This window comes from Camelus bactrianus, chromosome 11, assembly GCF_048773025.1.
Source record: "Camelus bactrianus isolate YW-2024 breed Bactrian camel chromosome 11, ASM4877302v1, whole genome shotgun sequence".
Taxonomy (NCBI): Eukaryota; Metazoa; Chordata; class Mammalia; order Artiodactyla; family Camelidae; genus Camelus; species Camelus bactrianus.
Genome location: NC_133549.1, coordinates 15,632,404 through 15,651,974, shown reverse-complemented (window position 1 = coordinate 15,651,974; position 19,571 = coordinate 15,632,404). Strand labels below are relative to the sequence as shown.

At 49.5% G+C, this 19,571-nt stretch overlaps 1 protein-coding gene across 8 annotated transcripts in view; it reads right to left on the bottom strand.

Moving 5' to 3' along the window:
- The window catches only part of CHRM3 (cholinergic receptor muscarinic 3), a 469,951-nt gene that overhangs the window by 214,870 nt on the left and 235,510 nt on the right, over positions 1-19,571 (bottom strand). For 6 of the 8 annotated variants that reach the window (XR_012509987.1, XM_074373285.1, XM_074373286.1 and 3 more), the window contains exon 3: positions 7,877-7,985. The exons of the other annotated variants lie outside the window; for them this stretch is intronic. The gene's annotated coding sequence lies outside the window, so the exon portion shown is untranslated. The remainder of the gene's footprint in view (positions 1-7,876; positions 7,986-19,571) is intronic. 8 annotated transcript variants of the gene reach the window in all.

The following is a 19,571-nucleotide window of genomic DNA, read 5'->3' as shown; positions in this document are numbered from 1 at the left end:
TGTCTGGTGGTGGTAGAAAGGTAGTTATATAGTCTAACGCACGTATTTCCTGGGTGCACCTGGTTAAAATAGGTCTCGTTTATATTAGTAAAGGCAGGTTTCTATAATGTTGTGATATTAAGACCACAACTTTGTTTCTTGTTCCATATTAAAGAGTTTGAAACTTAGAATGGATTTAACTATGCAGTGAATCGATTTTTAAAGTATATCTAAGTATAAATATAACCCAATTTACTCAGAAAGACGGTGCTGAGATAGTACTAAGTGATGTTACTGCTCTGAAATATTCTCACTCATAAACCATACTGATGAATAATCTCTGAATCCAGCCCCAGGGTTACCCAGATAGCATCAGCTTCCATTAAAAAAGTTCATTACCAAATAAATTTAAAGTCATAGATCAAACAAAATGTATAGATATTTTCTTAGCAAAAGTGAATCAATTATTCTTGGGCATTAGAAGACACATCTCACATCTCACTAATTTTCCCCAAAATTACTATAATTATTAAAATATAGTATTAGTAAAAAAAATAATGTTCTAGGTAACCCAGCACATATTAGGCAATCAACACAAATCTTTTGAAAGAATGGATATTTGACCTAGAGTAACAGCTTTTTTTCTTAAGAGACTATTACACTATCTTAACTTTTTTTTTCTAAGTACTTATGTTAACGAATCAAGAGGAATTTGAATGATACTACATCTTTTAAAGGTGTTATAATACATTATATTTTTCCCTATTTGGACTTTTTTCCAACCAAACAAGGGTGGGCGGGGGAAAGCCAAGCTAATGAAATGCACTGCTCATCTTTCTGGACGCTCCAGAACGTTGGGCAAATTACTGTGCTGCATCATCTCCCGAGCTTCAGGAGAAAGATGAGTCAAGAGGGATTCGTGAGTCACCTAGCACTTATTCAACACGCAGGGAAGCATGTTAGTATTCTGCACTGCCGCTAGGCATATTTCGATGATGTGACAGGGGGTGGGGATGTTATCAAGGAAACGGGTCCCTTACAGTGCAGAGCAGTAAGGGTCGGGTAACCATCAAGGTAGGGACTGGGGCAGGAATAGGGCCAACCTAACTCTGCCCACAGCAAAGATCAACGAACTGAGTTTTGAAGATGAACACAAATTTGGCAGGAAAGGGGGTTCAGTGAGTTCCAGGCACCAATGTCTGCTGGGGGACAAATTCACCCTTGTTGAGAAGCACTGATTTAGAGGAAAAGGGCTTTGAATTAAGAAAGGAAAAGTTCTGGTTATCAGGGTTTATCCTTCTTAGAAGGCAGACAGAAATTACTTATGACACAGTTTTTCTGTAATACATTTTTCTTTGCTATTTGTAAAGTGAGGGTATTACTTCTCTCGCAGGGCTGCTCTGAAGACTAAACAGGATATCCCGAGGTAACCATACGTGCTAGGGGGCTCACACAGGGACCGGATCATGGCAGTGCCTTGTAAACATGAGGTGGTCCCGCAGATTAAAAGGGGAGAGCCAGTGGTGTTCATTGCTTTGCAGCATACAAATAATCAGTTTAGTTTAAAATGGTCTTCATTAGTTGAAAATATGTCCCAAAAGGACAACTTTAAGCACCACCATGATGATATTTTGTTTACAACTTTCAGACTCTCAGATTTCTTTATCTTTTTTTCTAAACAGGAAATAAATGTATTGCAACCATAAGTTAAGAATATGCTTGAAGTCACAGGTAACTTGTGGAAGAAGAACATGAATGTAAGTTGAGACTGGCCACTCATTACTTGGTTCCATTTGCTGCTATTAACACTGTGTGCAGGTTCTAATGCAGTATTTGGAAATAAGCTGTATGTTAATATAACACATAAATATACATTAATATAAGCTGTACGTCACTCTAGCTATACAGTATAATTCACCAGAAGGAGAGAGCTGTTCCACTGATAACTCATCTTCTCTCACAGATCTACCTCTACTGGTTTTCCATATTGAAAGTAAGTCTTCAGTCTCTTCAGGCTGGAATTCATGTGTAGGCATTCCTAGCTCTCTTTATCTTATAGAATGTCACCTGCAAACTATGGTGCCCTTTTTTTCTTTTGAAAATGATTAAATTGTGTGCCATGCTTTCATGAGGATTCATCATAACAATTTTCAAATTGCAGAGGATTAAGTTAATGGGGAACACACATACAGAGTTTACGCTACTCTGATAGAACGTTTAAAATGGGGCAGGTTTCGAGAGTAGGACAATGATATAAAGTTTGCGCCATGAGTCTAACAAGCTGCTATTTAGGAAAATTAGTAGCACTTTAGTTCTCTTTGTTCAATGGTCTCTATCAAAGAAAATATAAAACTTTTTTTTCAAAAGCTTAAAGAGTACCAAAATTAAAAATTCATATATCCAGTAGTAGCCAATATAATAAATAAAGTGTTAGGCAAACACAATTCTATGCCAAGTGAAATAAACTGCAGAATTCTAATCAGTAAAACTATCCCCACTTTTATGAGACCCTAGACAACAATTTTGAAACTATAGCTTCTACTTGATTTCATAAAACATCGTTTAAAATTTAGTGTTGACAGAGGTAGAAAACGGAAAACAAGATCAAGACCCCTGGGCCCAATGACGTTCCAAGGCCGGTGGAATTCAGTGCATAAAACGCCGACTTCAACGGTTTTCTCAGCCGTCGGCTGAAGCCAGATGACAACCACGAACACGAAGGGGCCGGCGGCAGACGCGAGCCCCGCGGCCCCGCGCGTCACCGGTGCTCCGCCCCGCCCTCCGCCAGGGGTGTGATTTCTCTCCGTGCAGAATGAGGACTAGCATGAAGTGAGGCAAGCCCATAGAGCCGCCTAACAAATGCTGCCTCAGCCCCCAGGAAAGTCAGAGCCGAGCCTGAGGCCCGGAGGCAGCAGCCGCGGCCCTGGGAGCCGCTCCCCGTGACCCGCGCTCACTTCTCTTCTGGTTCGCCAGCCTTACTCACACGTGTCCTGTCTTGACTTCCTGTTTCATGCATAACTATTATGCTTTATTCTTGATATAACCTGTCTAATTTTTTTTGTAAAAAAAAGCAGAGTACAGACACATCAATAAAAACAAATGGAAGAGGATGAAAATGTTTAAAGGAAAAAATCAATAATGTAAAGAAAAATATGTTTGGACATTAAGATGTTAAATACGAGGAAGTTCTTAATTTCAGAATACTTGTGATGAAAGTCATTACTGCCCATATTACTAATAATCAGATCGAGTGAAACAATTTGTTTTCAATACCTCTCCAATATGGGAATACAAGTCGGAGACCCTAAATATATGACATTACTTACCCCCTGAGGCACATGATGTTGTCATACGAAGAACGCAGTTTAATTTCAAAGTGAAATGTCACAACTACTGAGAAAAGCAATTTTATGTATAAGGGCTTGTATTACTGTTGGCTGGTAAGCCCGCCACATCTATCTGGACCATCTATGCTTTTTCTAAAATGCAGAAGTGAAGCAATGTAAAACACATAGACTTTAACTGGGCTTGAGCCTTGCCAAGACAGAAGGAGGTTTGACAGACAAGTTGAAGGAGGCTTAGGAAAGACTCAAGGACTTCCCAGAGTCGGCCTGGGTAGCAAACGGCCTGATCGGACAGCATTCGACTCTATTCAATTACTCACAAGTGCAGCTGCTTCTGTACCCAACTAGTTCTTACAGAGACACTGAGTCCTTTACCCCTTCATGCCCCACGTGCCTCCAGCAAAGTTCTTAAAGGCACCTCAATCAGGAGTCGTTAGACTAGAATGTCTCCTTAACATATATAGGGGAAAAAGAGATTTCAAAGATGAAAATGTTGGTGAAGAGAAGAGGGAAATGAATGGCCTTAATGAAATCAGGATGAGCTGCTCACCAGAATATTAGATTTGCTGGCCATTTGACTTTGTCTAAATCCTTTAAAAATGATGCCCATCCCCCCTCTGTTTCCACGGAGCATACCAGATATGATCTCTGATCTGATGAATCACTATTTTTACTGGTCATTATTTTATACATCTAGTTCATTGACTAAGTCAGCTCCTAGCTTTAGTATAATTTCATCTGCTTGTGTCTAAAAGTAAAATGCATTTGAATTATTCATCATTCATTTCACAAATATTTATTGAAGTTTAATATGGTCCAAGCATGGAGGATCCTGGAAGAATATATCTTCTGTTCCAAAATGTTAACTCTCAAAAGTCAACACAAAATGCTAGAGAAATTATGGGAATAAGGAAAAGCCTGATTTAATATTAAATACATATGACAAACATATAGTTTGGGAGCCATCTGATGCATTAACATAATACAAATCTTCACAATCAGTTCAACAGCCATACTGTGTCTGCCCTATAATAAGCAGAGGATACATTTAGTTTTTACAACAGTTTTTCTGTAAATGAATCCTAATCAATTTAGGGAACCTCTGTGATTAAAGAGAGTTAACAGCAAGTGAAAAAAGAGTAGAAAGCGCAAAATGAAGTATGCTTAACCCAACGTTCATTTCAGACACTATTAATTTCCCTTTCAATAACTGTTCCACCTGGTGGCAATGCTGTGGATTTCAGAGAGATTTTAATCTTCCTCTGTCCAGATCCTATGCACTCACAGATACAAAGAATTTCGGAAGGGCTTTATCATATTTGAAAAGCTTTGCCTGTCCTAATGCAGAGCCCTAAACATTAGGGCCATCACTGCCTGAATCCTTTCAAAGGAATTCTTAAAATGGCATGAAAACCACCTGTGGCCTTATGACAGCACTGTTCACCGCAGAGAACGGTACGCAATCCATCTCGATCCCAAAGGAAACATAAAGGCATCGCACTAAGAAGCACAGCCCTGCGCTGCCTCCAGGGGTGCTCCGCGTGCGTGGGCTGGGGCCGCTCTGTGTATTCTGTCTCCTCCCCCGAAAAGAAATGTTTAAGGGAAAGCTGACAGTGTCGTCTGTTCCCTTAAACGCGGAGGAACTCTGCACCGACATTACTGGGGTGAACCAGGCCCCGAGGGTGAAGCAGACAGCTAGGCCCCCGGCACTGACTCGATACATACGTAGCTGTGCTTACACCATCTGTGCTGGTCTCCGTTGCCGGGACGCCGTGTGCACGTTTCGTCTTAATGCAGTTCCTTGAACTTTTCACAGTGTCAACAAAGCAGCACTGCCAGGGGCATACTAAGCGAAAGCTGTCACCAGTGCGAAGTCAGAGTTGGCTATGATGTGCACAAGGAATGCTGACAGGACCCAAGTTTCCACTCAGCTTCAAAGCAGTTTGCATTTCCTGACTTATTTCAAAACTCTGAGTAAAATCACAGAATATGTCAGAGGGTGTCTTTTTTGATGACAACTTTCTGAGGACACCTTAGTTCTCCCTTCTGATGGGAAGCGCACCATCTACAGGGATGCGGCAGTTGGAGCCTAAATGAAAGACTTCAGTGGTTTCCTCTGTGGTCAAAACACAGTCACTGTGCAATCATCTTGAGAGAAAAGGTCTCCACCGCCCTCAAACAAGTAACCGGCTTTGTGTCGGGCACTGGAGAAAAGGAAGAAGGCTGTGTCAGAGCCGCAGGGTGCACGGTCCCACGGCCCCCGGTGTAACTGCCCACCACACCACAGACACACCCTAACTTGGGCACTCTGCCTAAAAATGTACCGATGCCGATGTGTGCTGCTGGGTGAATGATGCAACTATGAAGGACTAACATTTAATAAACCTCGGTAGCTGTGCTGGAGCATCAATCTTACGACATTGTCACTGCCAAACTATCGACTCCCTTTGCCCCTGGGAACAGTATGACATTGGGGCCCTGACTGGGTGGCAATCTGGGGAGAAGTCTGCAAGGCTCCAGGCCCATGGGTCACTGCATGGAGGGGCAAGCAAGCGGGAAGCCCAGCCAGGGTGTGTAAGGCCCTGCAGAAGCTGAATACAATGTCCTCAGTGTCCTCAGTCCACCTCTCGTGCCCTGCCCTGTCTGCTCCGGAAACTTAGTGCCTCAGGGACTGGACCCTCCAGCAGCACTGGAGCCTGGGTTCCTCGCTCACCCACAGGATTGAGAGCATCGTGACCGCTGCTCTGACCGAGGAGGTGTCAGCAGCCCAGACCAGACCCGTCTCGCACCGACAAGGACTCTGCGGGTTGGGGCTGGGACCCACCAGACGAGAGCAGACACAGAGGACCGGGGAGACTAGAAAGCGCTGCACGGGACCCGCCTGAACTCAGGGCAGCACTGACGCAGGACGGACAAAAGGGTTAGAACGTGCTTTGGGACCTCGTGCGCACATCAGAATCACCTCAAGTGCTTGCTAAGCTTCTGAAGCCCAGCTCCATCCTCAGAGCCATTGGCTTACTGTCCCAGGTGCGGCCTGGGCACCAGTGTTCGCTTAACAGCCAGGTGAGAGCTGTGGGGTCTGAGCCAGGCCCTGGAGGACCTGCCAGGTTAGATGCCGAGCTTCAGAAGATGGAGGCCACGTGAGTGACAGCTAGACTTGTGGCCTGAGCAGCTGGTTTAATTGCAGTGCCATTTACAGAGAAATAGGACTGGAAGCCCAGATTTTTATGTGAACTCTCCTGATTTTTTTGATTTGGCAATTTTTTAACATATGCATGTCAAGTCTGGGTAGGCCAAAAAATATATCTGTAAAATAAACAATCTAAGACAGCTCTAGCATGCAGGTGACCAGTTACAGCTTCTGCCTTAAATCAGGGAGGTTAAACTCTAATTATGGATTTCAGACTCTCACAGAATGTAGGAGGGAAATGTTCTGGAGACACTTGGAAACACATCGAGTATTACTTGACACCTCATTAAGAATAAAGGTGACCTGGTGTACCTTTCACACAGTGATTGCGAATTTAATTCCTCCCTCCTCTCTCTCTCCCTCCCTCCCTCTTTCTGAGGAAGGAAAACATTTTTTCCCAAGGTCGTGGGTTAAGCCAGGTCTTAGACCTGATTAAGTCTCAGGTCTCTGCTACTTCCCAAATGCAGTTTTCTGCAGATATTTTTGGGGGGTGGGGGTGGGCAGGACACTTGTTACAGAGTTTTGCTTTTGAAAATACAATTTATATAGATTATTTAGATTTCTAAATGCATACTAGATTTTCAACAAGTCTACCATATTGCCAACAATATTTCAAAAGTTGAGAGCAATAGCGCAGTGAGCCTTACAGTAAAGTGTCCCTTAGGGAAAATATAACCCCCCCCACACACACAGAGCACTCATCAAGGGGTCTGGATCAGACTGAATCAGGAGCTACACGGCTTCTACCTTACGAGAATCTAAGTTCAGAACACTCCTTCAAGAGAATTTATTAAGCAATAAAACTGTCAAATACCACTTTTTTTTGTTTTGTTTCCATGTCACCTTTGTGCCATGATACACCAGGGAGCACCTGTCACAAAACCCAAGAGAGCAGAGGATCACTCATTAATTCCCCCGTGTAGTCACTTAGCTCATAATCTGGTACTTGGTTTTGTCTAAGCCGGGACTAATTTGGGGAAAAAAAGACATTGACATCTTTCTGTCAGATTCTGAGCTGCAGATACCACACCTATAAACACACCAGGGGTCAGTCACATTTCACACACTTGAGTTCCACAGAGAGGCAGAATAAATCTTGTTATTTTCAGAACCATGTGAGCAAGACTTTCCCTTCTCTACTGGAATACGTGTTCTTCATTCGTACTTATCACATAACAGAGGAAACAAAGGGTCTTGAGGAATCTCACACGTCGTAAGATAAACACATACTCTACGTAGAAAAGACAAAGGTCGTCTGAGGCTTGAATTTGACTCTTCAGAGTAAGTTCCACTCTCGGTCAACAACAAGAAAAGCAGAAATGGACACAGGCAGGATTCAAATGAGGCGTAAGCATCTACCTACCCGTTCCAGGGAGGATCATCAAACCAATCCCCATCCAGTGTGTCTGGGACGGTGCTGTGTGCTGAATGTTCCTTGCGGAAAGAAGCCAGGTGTCATGTCACCACGAAAGCTGAAAGTCAGACAAACAAAGGAGTGAGCTAATGTAAAACAAGATAAAGAGGAGGCGGGCTACCTGCATCACTCAGCTGTGAGATGGCATTTTAACTAAATGACCGATGTCCCACATGGGAACCTATCGCAGCACTCTTCCTAATGCACTTCGTCAAAAACGCCTTGCACCCTACGACACTCTAAGCGCCCTGCGGAGCAAGCGACCACAGCAGGTCCTGGGAAACGAAGGTTTGTGTGGCCAGCATCTCCAGAGGGACTCCATCTCCTGTAGTTCGCGTCACACGGTCACACATTCTCTGTGTGTAGCTCCCAGTCATTGGGAGGACCTGGCATGCTCCCCCTCAGAATGTGCACCTGATGCCATGCATTTACATCACATACAGGAAGCTGTGATGAGTCTCCACCAGTCTTACAGCAAATCAGCAAAGCGCCACTAACTTGCCTAGTACAGTCTGTTACTTCACGGCAGCGACTATTTGACATTCACTCACCACTTCGATCAATATTTACTGAGTGAACAACATGAACCGGATACGAGGTTGAGAAAATGAACAGGACATGGTCCTGCCCTCATAAACACCAAGTCCAGTCAAGTGAGACAGGCCACGCTGGGTGCCCACCAACCCCGAGAGCTAAGCAAGTGCGCCTGTCCCCAGGCCAGAAGCTGGGGGGGGGGGGGCGTGCTCAGAAAGAGCCTTGCAGGGGGCCAGCCACCATGATGCAGGGGGACAGAATGTGCACAAAAGCGCCAGCAGAGCGTCATTTTACAGATTCCAAGGGCTGGAAATCAGCCTAACCGTCCAAGGACAGTACCTACCCCAGTGACTGTACAGAATGAGAACTGTTCACAAGGCCCTGCACAGGTACCTCATTCTGCCTTCACCATCTCTCTGCAAAGCAGGCCAGAGCGACCTCACCTCCACTGTGTCAGGACACAGGCTGTGGGGCTGGCCCAGGACCGCAGGGACTGGTCCCTCCTCTCGCTGCTGCAGGGAGGAGGTATGGCCACTCCAGTCACCTGTCAATGTCCTACTTCAGGACACGGGCCTTCCTGACTGAGCAGCAGCCTGGGCTCCAGGCACAGCTGGCTGCGGCCACCAGTGCCTCCCTGTGTCCATTTTCAGGGCAGGGTGGGAGGATGGGGATGAAGTCCACGTGTTTTCACCTCCTGAAACAGAGGTTTTTCACAAAAGACCTCTCTGTGGCCATAGTGAAGACAAGACAGGCGGCTGTGAGCTGTCCAGCAACCATGGAAAAATGGGGGCTGAGGAGGGCGATATGGGGTGAGAAGGGCGATGGCGGGTAAGGAGGGCGATGGGGGGTGAGGAGGGCGATGGGGGTGAGGAGGGTGATTAGGGGGTGAGGAGGGTGTTGGGGGTGTGGAGGGCGATGGGGGTGAGGAGGGCGATGGGGGTGAGGAGGGTGATTAGGGGGTGAGGAGGGCGATGGGGCGTGAGGAGGGCCGTTGGGGGTGAGGAGGGCGATGGGGGTGAGGAGGGCGATGGGGGTGAGGAGGGTGATTAGGGGGTGAGGAGGGCGATGGGGGTGAGGAGGGCGATGGGGGTGAGGAGGGCGATGGAGGGTGAGGAGGGCGATGGGGGTGAGGAGGGGGCGATGGGGGTGAGGAGGGTGATTAGGGGGTAAGGAGGGTGTTGGGGGTGTGGAGGGCAATGGGGGTGAGGAGGGCGATGGAGGGTGAGGAGGGGGCGATGGAGGGTGAGGAGGGGGCGATGGGGGTGAGGAGGGTGATTAGGGGGTGAGGAGGGTGTTGGGTGTGTGGAGGGCGATGGGGGTGAGGAGGGCGATGTGGGTGAGGAGGGTGTTGGGGGTGTGGAGGGCGATGGGGGTGAGGAGGGCGATGGAGGGTGAGGAGGGGGCGATGGGGGTGAGGAGGGTGATTAGGGGGTGAGGAGGGTGTTGGGGGTGAGGAGGGCGATGGGGGTGAGGAGGGCGATGGAGGGTGAGGAGGGCGATGGGGGTGAGGAGGGCGATGGGGGTGAGGAGGGCGATGGGGGGTGAGGAGGGCGATGGGGGTGAGGAGGGCGATGGGGGGTGAGGAGGGCGATGGGGGGTGAGGAGGGCGATGGGGGTGAGGAGGGCGATGGGGGTGAGGAGGGCGATGGGGGTGAGGAGGGCGATGGGGGGTGAGGAGGGCGATGGGGGTGAGAAGGGCGATGGGGGGTGAGGAGGGCCGTTGGGGGTGAGGGTAGCGATTGGGGGTGAGGAGGGCGATGGGGGGTGAGGAGGGGGGGATGGGGGTGAGGAGGGTGATTAGGGGGTGAGGAGGGTGTTGGGGGTGAGGAGGGCGATGGGGGTGAGGAGGGCGATGGAGGGTGAGGAGGGTGTTGGGGGGTGAGGAGGGCGTTGGGGGTGAGGAGGGCGATGGAGGGTGAGGAGGGTGTTGGGGGGTGAGGAGGGCGTTGGGGGTGAGGAGGGCGATGGAGGGTGAGGAGGGTGTTGGGGGGTGAGGAGGACGTTGGGGGTGAGGAGGGCGATGGGGGTGAGGAGGGCGATGGGGGTGAGGAGGGCGATGGGGGTGAGGAGGGTGATTAGGGGGTGAGGAGGGTGTTGGGGGTGTGGAGGGCAATGGGGGTGAGGAGGGCGATGGAGGGTGAGGAGGGGGCGATGGGGGTGAGGAGGGTGATTAGGGGGTGAGGAGGGTGTTGGGTGTGTGGAGGGCGATGGGGGTGAGGAGGGCGATGGGGGTGAGGAGGGTGTTGGGGGTGTGGAGGGCGATGGGGGTGAGGAGGGCGATGGAGGGTGAGGAGGGGGCGATGGGGGTGAGGAGGGTGATTAGGGGGTGAGGAGGGTGTTGGGGGTGAGAAGGGCGATGGGGGTGAGGAGGGCGATGGAGGGTGAGGAGGGCGATGGGGGTGAGGAGGGCGATGGGGGGTGAGGAGGGCGATGGGGGTGAGAAGGGCGATGGGGGGTGAGGAGGGCGATGGGGGGTGAGGAGGGCGATGGGGGTGAGGAGGGCGATGGGGGTGAGGAGGGCGATGGGGGGTGAGGAGGGCGATGGGGGTGAGAAGGGCGATGGGGGGTGAGGAGGGTGATTAGGGGGTGAGGAGGGTGTTGGGGGTGAGGAGGGGGCGATGGGGGTGAGGAGGGCGATGGGGGTGAGGAGGGTGATTAGGGGGTGAGGAGGGTGAGCTGTGCAGAAAGAAAGAACGGTGTCTTTGCCACAGGGCTTACACAAGAAACAGAAAATGTACAGAAGCCCTAACCCTTCTTCAGAGGATGAGAAACAATATTGCTGAGGCTGGAAAGACTGAGGAGGGTTTCTTTCTCCCCTCCCTCCTCCCACTTTGTCTCTTTTATACTCGTGAAGTGAAACTGCTTAGAATGTATGTTTTCCCAGTTCAGTTTCTCATCATGAAGGTGAGAGGTTCGAATATCTTTGGGAGGCCCCCAAATTTCCTCAGCCTCATGAGAGAGGATAGAAGTTTTTATTTCCAATGCTCTTCCAACTGAAAAACTGTCCACTCGTTATAGGCTTTCTGAGACCTTAGAACATACTAGGAATCATTCTGGCTCTAAAGACGCGTGCTTGCTTAAAAAGGCGGCCTCCGCTGCAAAGGTTCTCAAGATAGAAACCAATTCCAGGCAACAGAGGAGCTATAATGCCTAGAATATAGTCACACAAAATCCAAGTGACAGTATCACCCAGCCATGCAACGTCCAGCAAGCATCCTGTGTGACAGCTGCCTGACAAAAGAATCCTGGCTACCACAGAACTAAGCCTGTTTTTGGATAAGATGCAGCAGAGAGCAGATAATCGAAAGCATTACCCAAAACCAAAACAAAGAAGCAAGTCAAAGTATCTGAAAAGCCTAATGGAAGAAAACTTGGATGAGATATTTAAAAGATAAACTGGACTATATACAAAATTCTAAAATGAATAATTTACGGAAAAAACTTATTTTGAGTGTATTTCCCATTTGTTTGTGTGGCTACTTAGGAAATCCATGGGTCCAACAGATTGGACCTCAGTGATCTGCTGTAATTCAGTACTTGCTGGCAAGTCAGAGATCAGCTCACGGAGAAGTCTGACCCTGAGGCCCTGTGGATGCAAACTGGACTATCTGAACCAGAAGCCCTGGGAGGGATAACCAGGCGAGAAGAGGCCGAGGTGGGAGGTCAGTGGGTGAGGACCTTCCTGTGCGGCGCTGACACACGGGGCACAGATTTACTCATCTCGTCATTTCACAGCCTGTGAAGAAGACGTCAGTGCCAGTACTTTACAAATGAAGAAAATATTATTATTTCCTTTGAGCAGCTAATTCGCTTAATACACAAGCAGCAGCCTGTGTTGGGATCTGAATCTCTGTCTGATACTTAGGAGATTTCCCTAATTAAACCACATTAACTCTCAAACAGTAAGTAGTATGTAAATTTTAAAATCTCAAAGGCAAAGAAATCAAATTTTTAAAAATGACACAGACTGCATTAACTACAACTATAAATAACAAGATGCAGGTGAGACCACTGGGAAAACAGCTGAGAAGCTCAGACACCTCTGGTGGGGTCAGACACACGTGCAGCGCGCCGAAGCTCCAGTCCCACCCACACCTCTACTAAAATATGAGTCCTTAAACAAAGTAGCTCCTTGGGGTCTAGTAACCCCACTCACAAATTATCCCAAGGAAACAAATTAAAATTAGGAAAATGTCCATTGTAGCACTATTCATAATAGTGCACAACAGAAACTATTTGTGTCCCACGGGGGGGCGGGGGGGGGGGCGGGGGGGGGCAGGCAGCTAAGAAAATGTTGGTATATTAACTCCACAGTGTATTAAGTAGCCATTAGAGTAACACGTAAGTCACAACATGATAAGGTGGGATATAAAACTGTATGTTCTGTCTGTGAGTAGGTACAGAATACATATGTGAATAAATACTAGCCGGGGACAAAAACAAAGACCATTGTTGTGCTAGGGTAGAGCAGTTATGAATGCATTAACATATCTTAACCCCATTGCCACAACATAGTTTAAAATTATACTCATTAGAAATATCCACTGAAGAAAAATACAGACCCACCAACACGACGTGTTTGGAGTGTGTGTGTCCACAGTTAAGTGGTTTCCAGCACACACAGTAGTGCTTTGCTCAATTAACTCTGACGGCGAGGAGGCGGGAGGAGATGAAGAAGACATACTTAGTTTGATGCTGAGGTAAAATACACATATTTTCACAGAATGATGAAAACCAGTTTCTTATAATGACCGTCCATGGACCAATTAGAGAAGGTTACAAGAAAGAGGACTTGTCCACACAATGGCTGACGCACGTGATGCTAAACAGGTCTGCGACAGCAGTGCTTCCCGCTCAGTCCCACAGTTCCCCTTCTCTCATCCGCACCGTCCCGTTTTCTAGGGGAGAGAACGCCACAGGAAAACGGCTGAGCTACAGAACTCTCCCCTTTCTTCATTTTCCTCTCTAAGACATCGCCCACCTCCCCAGCGGGGCTCCTCCACTTCTGGGGAGCCACTCTGTCTTTGGCTGGGCAGGAGGAAGGTGCGTCTGACGAAAGCAAAGCTAATTCTTGGAGCTGGGCTCTGTCTTGTGTAGGAACAAGGGCAGGCTGGCAGGTGTCCAGCAACCATCTCACAGTCTCCCCCTCAGCTCTCTCCAGTCCTGGTTTCAGTCCTGGTTTCTGACAGTAAATTCCTAGCATTTGCTGCCTCAAATATTTGCTACCCTCTAGATGTGAGGGGACGGTGGACCGCTACCTTACCTGTCCCCTGGGTCAACATTCTTAGCAAGGAGAGGAACTTCCTGTGTTTATAAATGTCACAAATCATTAGCAATTTGCAAGCCACATGCCCTGGCCCTCCCCCTGCATCGCGTTTATACAGCTATGTATGAAAAGAAATGCAAAAGGAAATGTAATTCGAGTACTGTTCAATCTCTTCTGGGTAAGTCAGCCTTTCATTGCCCTCTTCTCCCACTCTTCCTTACACACACACACACACACACACACACACACACACACACACACACACACACAGAGGAGCGACACGTGGCTTCAGTAAACTCAGAAACAGAAGAAACGGTCTGCACCTCCAGCCATGACCGTCCACCTCCCGTGACCTAGGGGGCAGGCTCCTTATTCATCTGGGTGCTCCCGCCCTGCTGACGCTTAGAGGTAAGTCCCCTCGCATGCATGCCGTTGGCGACTTCCTGACCCATCGAGGTTGGGGACTTTTCCCTGGGACTCAGCCTCATCTCACCTCCCGTGGACAGTGCAGCCTTTCATGAGGTCCGGCCACAGTGCACACTCAGCCTCAGGGGAATGCAGCCCGCGAGCAGAACCCCCTTCACCCAGGGGATGGTACCCGCCCCAGGGACACGTTCTCCAGCTGTCCTGCATGCTGCCTGTGCCCCACCAGGACCGAAGTGCCAGGGCTGTCCTCTGACTGGCCAGACTGAAGTGCCAGCCAGGAGGCGGGTAGATAGCTGCACGTGAAATGGCACAGCCCCTCTCACCAACACCCCTCTCGCCCTCCAGGCTGAAACTCCAAGAGGGAAGCTGGGAGGCACCTGCCGGAGCCGCTGCTCTCCACCGCCACTCTCGTTCTGCAAGTGGGCATGTCTTTCTCCCTCTCTTGGCGTCACAGTATCTTAATATCAGGGAGTGAGCCTCAAAGTAATACACTGAAGGGTTCCCCCATACCACATGACTGGGGTTTTCGGGGCTGACCTGTGATAAACTAAAAAAATCTGGAAAATCCTTTTTCAAAACCTAACTCGTATTTCCACTGACAGCCGTGACAGAGTGACACGGATGGGATGTACCCTCCATCCCTGGCAGCCCGCCCCCAGCGCCTGGAAAACTGTAAAAAGTAAGTGAAGTCGCTCTTTTCAGGAACTGGAATCAGGGAATAGCAGGGAAACCAGTAAGAGAAGAGAAACCCGCATCTGGCTCTGCTTGGAAGAGGTTTCTGAAAGGCAGGCAGAGGGAGGGGCTCAAGCCCAGCTTGGCGGCCTCCCTGAACTGCGGAAGTGGTAACTGCAGTCTGAACAGGCCAGTAACCCCACAAAGAGGGTGAGAGACAAAAACTCTTATTAGGAAAACGTAAATTCAGACCATAATTAGATGCCACCACACGCCCCTAAGAAGGTTAACACTAAAACAGCAGTTTATAGTAACGTCGGCATTGGACCCTCCTCCACTGCTGGGGGAAGTGCAGACTGATACTTTGGAAGACGGTTTTGTGGTTTATTGTATGCATGCTTAATAGTCAGCTGAGCAAGTTTACTCCAGGCTGTTTACCCAAGAGAGATAAAAATACAGTCTATACAGAAACTGGTACATCAATGTTCATAGCAAAGCAACTTCATTCATAATCATCCCAAACTGGAAAAATATGTCCATCAGATGGAACGGAGAAAGCAAGTCTTGATACTGTCGTACAATGAAATTTTTAAAATGCAATAGAAAGGGATGAATCACAGATACTATTCACAATACCACCCATAAACCTCAAAAATACTATGCTGAGCAAAAGAAACCACGAACAAAAGTACATACGGCAGGATTCCAACCTTATAAAACTCTAGAAAAAAGAAATCTAATCTAAGGGTCAGAAGGCAGAACAGTGACAGCCTGGGACTGGGGCGGGGCGGGGTGGGCGTGTGTCCTGTGACTAGGAAGGGCTGCGCTACATGGGTGCTTCGCGTGGTGATGGAAATGCAGCGGGACCTGGCTCGGCGGGAGTGACCTCATGCAAACACGTGCGTCACGTGAGCGCCGGTTACTGTGTGCACGTGTATCTCAGTACCGTATGGAGATGAAAGTTACATTTTACCCGGCTCCTGACTGTCTTACAATATTGAACTGACTCTTAAAATATATCTTAAAGTCATTTTTAAAATTAAAATATTAATATTGAGGAACATGAGGAAAACACGCGTCTTGCATTGGATTTAGAACAGCCCAGTGCCTGTGGGACAGGGCCGCAGGAACGAGTTGGCTGCGTGCTGCTAAGTACCGCAGGCAGGGGCGAGCAGAGGGTGATGGCGCTGCTCTGTCTAATTCTGAGTATGTCTGCAATTTTTAAATTAAAACACCTAGTGGGCTGCATTTCTTTAAGATACTAGTACTAATGCATTAGTTAGCATGAGACGCCTGCTTGAAACCCCCCCTCTCCAGTCATATCCCCTGGTTGCGTGTAAAGTCCTTCTGGGTCTGTGTTACATTTTCTACGTCGTCCTTAACTTCTCTCCCTTCACTCTTAGTCAACAGCAACTTTGACAGAATCGACCTGTGTGACACATGTAAGTCAAGACCTGAGTAACCGGGGAGACAACTTGCTAAATCTCTGAGTCTGGTCCTTTCGGTGAAACAACCATGGATTTCAGTGAGCCTGGCCTGCAGAAGAGAGACCCTTTCAGGAGCAAACAAGAAAACAAGGCGGAGAGGATACCACCATGTTAAGAGACACTGGATAACAAGGCTGCTTATGCGCTGACTGAAACACAATTCAGCACAGTGAACACAAGGCGTGGAAACTTGAAAGGGAAAGGAAATTGGACTTAATTACTTTCATCCGGCCTTTCCCTTCTAGGGCATTCGGACTCTTGCTAACTTCAGGGGGAGTGGGCTCTGGTCTGGCCCTGCTGAGTCCCTGGCTCAGGGAGCATGGGTGGCCCCCGCGGACAGGGCCTCTGAGCCTGAAGCTCGGGGCGAGGTGGGTCAGAGCAGGAACCGAGCAGGGTGCACAGGCAGTGCTCAGCAATGCAGGCAGGGACGCCCTCAGGGAAACCAGCATCCCCTCCAGCTCCTTTGGGACGTGTGACATGGAACAAGGCATTCCCTGATCCTGTTATCTCTAGAACCACCCGTTCTTTGTGTGAGTGAGACCCCACGCTGGTCTTCTAATGAGCAAGAGGGGACAAAACACATGTACTAATTACCAACAAGGAGCACCAGCTCCGCTGGGATGAATGAGAACTCTGTGCTCCTGAACCCGATCCAGCATGGACGAACTGGGGACTGTCCCTAATGTCACACTGGGACAGAAGGCATCAGATGTGAGAGCACAGCTGCACGAGGCCACTCACAACCTGTCGCCGCATGTCCCACTGCCCTCAGACACAGTCCTTTACATTTTAAGTGTATCTCCTTGTAAAATGTCTCATCTTAGGAATAAACTGAAAGTACAAAAATAAAAAAAGAGTCTGACTACAGAACAGGGACAGAAAAGTTCCCAGGACAGAGACTGTTACACCCGCTTCTTTACCATGATGCTCTTCACGTCATTATGCCAAAGGGACTCGCAGGGAGAGGGTGACACCCCCGTGTCTTTGTGGGGTGCACCCCCTTCCTTGTCCCTGGGAAGCTTACTTTATCTTTTAGGCAGAGAGAGCACCACGTCGTAAGTCTTACACATATGTCTGCTCGTATGTCTGCAATGTACGTATGTGGATCTACCCACTTGCCGACCTACCTGCCTGTCACTCTGTCTAAAGTGGTGCTCGTGTCACTGGCCGGGAGGACGACAGCGCTGTGGGAGAGGCAGAGATTCACAAAGGGAACACTGAGAAAGAAGGAAATGCTTTGTGGGAGGCAAGCTAGAGCTCAAAACGCGAGAAGAATTCATACAATGACAAGAGGGAAGTGCTTCAGGGATGGGGACATAAAAGTAACAACCCAAGCAACAAGACTAGGGATGGCAAACTGTGGGCCCAAGGAGGACAACGCTGAGCGGAGTCAGGGGAAGGCAGGCGGGGGCCAGCTGGGAAGCCCTGAACGCCGTCTTACCCTGCGAGCAGCACTGCGGCGGGAACAGCCAGCACGGAAGACGGTGCACTGGGGCTGGGTTTACGCGGAGGACGCCTGGGAGCAACGTGGAGGAGGCCCGGGACCAGGGGAAGGCAGCAGAGGCCGAGTCACGCCGTAAAGGTGTGGGGACCCGACGTGATGAGTGAGGAGCGCATCTCGGCAGTGGCACACCCCTAAGAAGCTAAGCGCTGGAGTCGGCGCTCATCGCTGAGTTTCGAAGCGATTCAACACGGACACCTCCCCCGGCCTCTAGCTGCATGAGAGGCAGCAGGGATTTGGATGGGGGACACTGCGGGCCGGGGCTGCAGGCGGCCGTGGAGAAGACGTCCACAGGCCAGCTGTGCCCGTTCCCGAACTTACAGGAGGTGGCAGGTGCATGAGGAGAAGGAAGGGACGTCTCCTTGAGAAAACTACTTCTCCCCTTTGGGGTCCAGTTTCTTCTGGGACTTCATACTTTCATGGTTTAAGTTTACGCTGAAGAGCTGTCAAAAGCGGAACGAACATCTGCAGCTCAGAGCACTGACACAGAGTGACCATGGGGGGCAGCGACGGGGACTCAAGAGGAAGACAAGGCCTGGACAGAGCTCGAGACAGGGCTGCCAAGTCCTAGCACAGATCACGGACAGGACGCTGAGGGGCGGCCATGAGGGGCCGGGGCTGAGGGAGCATGTCCCCAGACTCCTGAGTGTAAGGCTTCTGATGTCCGGGCACCCTTCACAAAGCCCTCCATCGCCGCACACACACTGCCCACTGTGACACAGCTGCCCACGAACACGCGGTGAGGAGCCGTCCTGCCACGAAGTTCCCTTCAGAAGCCCCAGGTGACCTAGACAGTGAGATAGCGACTTCCCTGCATGACCCTGCTTCTCCCTTCCTGCATCCGAGTTCCTGCTCTCAAGTTTCAAGTTTGCCAGTAAAAAGTGAACCTGAGAAACCCTAGTCACCTCATCCTTGCACCCCAATAAGGACAGCCCCCACCCCCCTCCACCTGTGACCCTGCCGTCTGGTACTCAGGGGTGCTGTGTACCCTCCGGGACCTGCAAGCAACACACCTTGTTCTCCAAAGTCCCCTGACGGCTTCTGCTGAGGTGCATCCTACAATCACAATATGAGCCACAAGGGCCAGTCCGGCCACCACGTGGCTGCAGCTGGGGAGAGTCCGCAGAGCTCCCTGCAAGTAACAGGACGGCGGGCAAGTGCCTCAGGCCCTCAGCCCACAGCATCACCATCAACGGGCGAGACCCAGCCACCAAATTCTCAGCAGACTGGCCATAAAAGGCAAAGGAGATTATTCATATATTTTCTTATGGCCAAGGAACCAGCAGGTTGGTAATTCCTCTGAGATAAAAAGGGAAAGGTGTGTGTGTGTGTGTGTGTGTGTGTGTGTGTGTGTGTGTGTGTGTGTGTGTGTGTGTGTGTGTGTGTGTGTGTGTGTGTTTCGGCAAGGATGGTAAACAGGTCCTGTGTTAGGAATGTGGACAGGGAGTTGTTCAGCGATACAAACACCTAGTAACACAGAAAGTGGGCCTTGGAGAGAACGGCCACAGAGTCTAACACAGAGATGACTACCTGCACCCAGCGTGACAGCTGGAGGCCGACGTGGGAGGGGAGGTGGAACAGGAAGCCGAAGAGTGTGAAGCAGGAGAGGCAGGCTCAGTTTCAGGGAGGAGCTATTTCAGGAGCCGGGAGGTAGAAAAGAAGAATCCAGTCGAAACCCAGGAACCAGCAAGAAAAAGTGGAAGAGCACAAGGATGCTGGGACACTGGCGGCAGTGTCAAGAAATCGCCTCAGATTCTG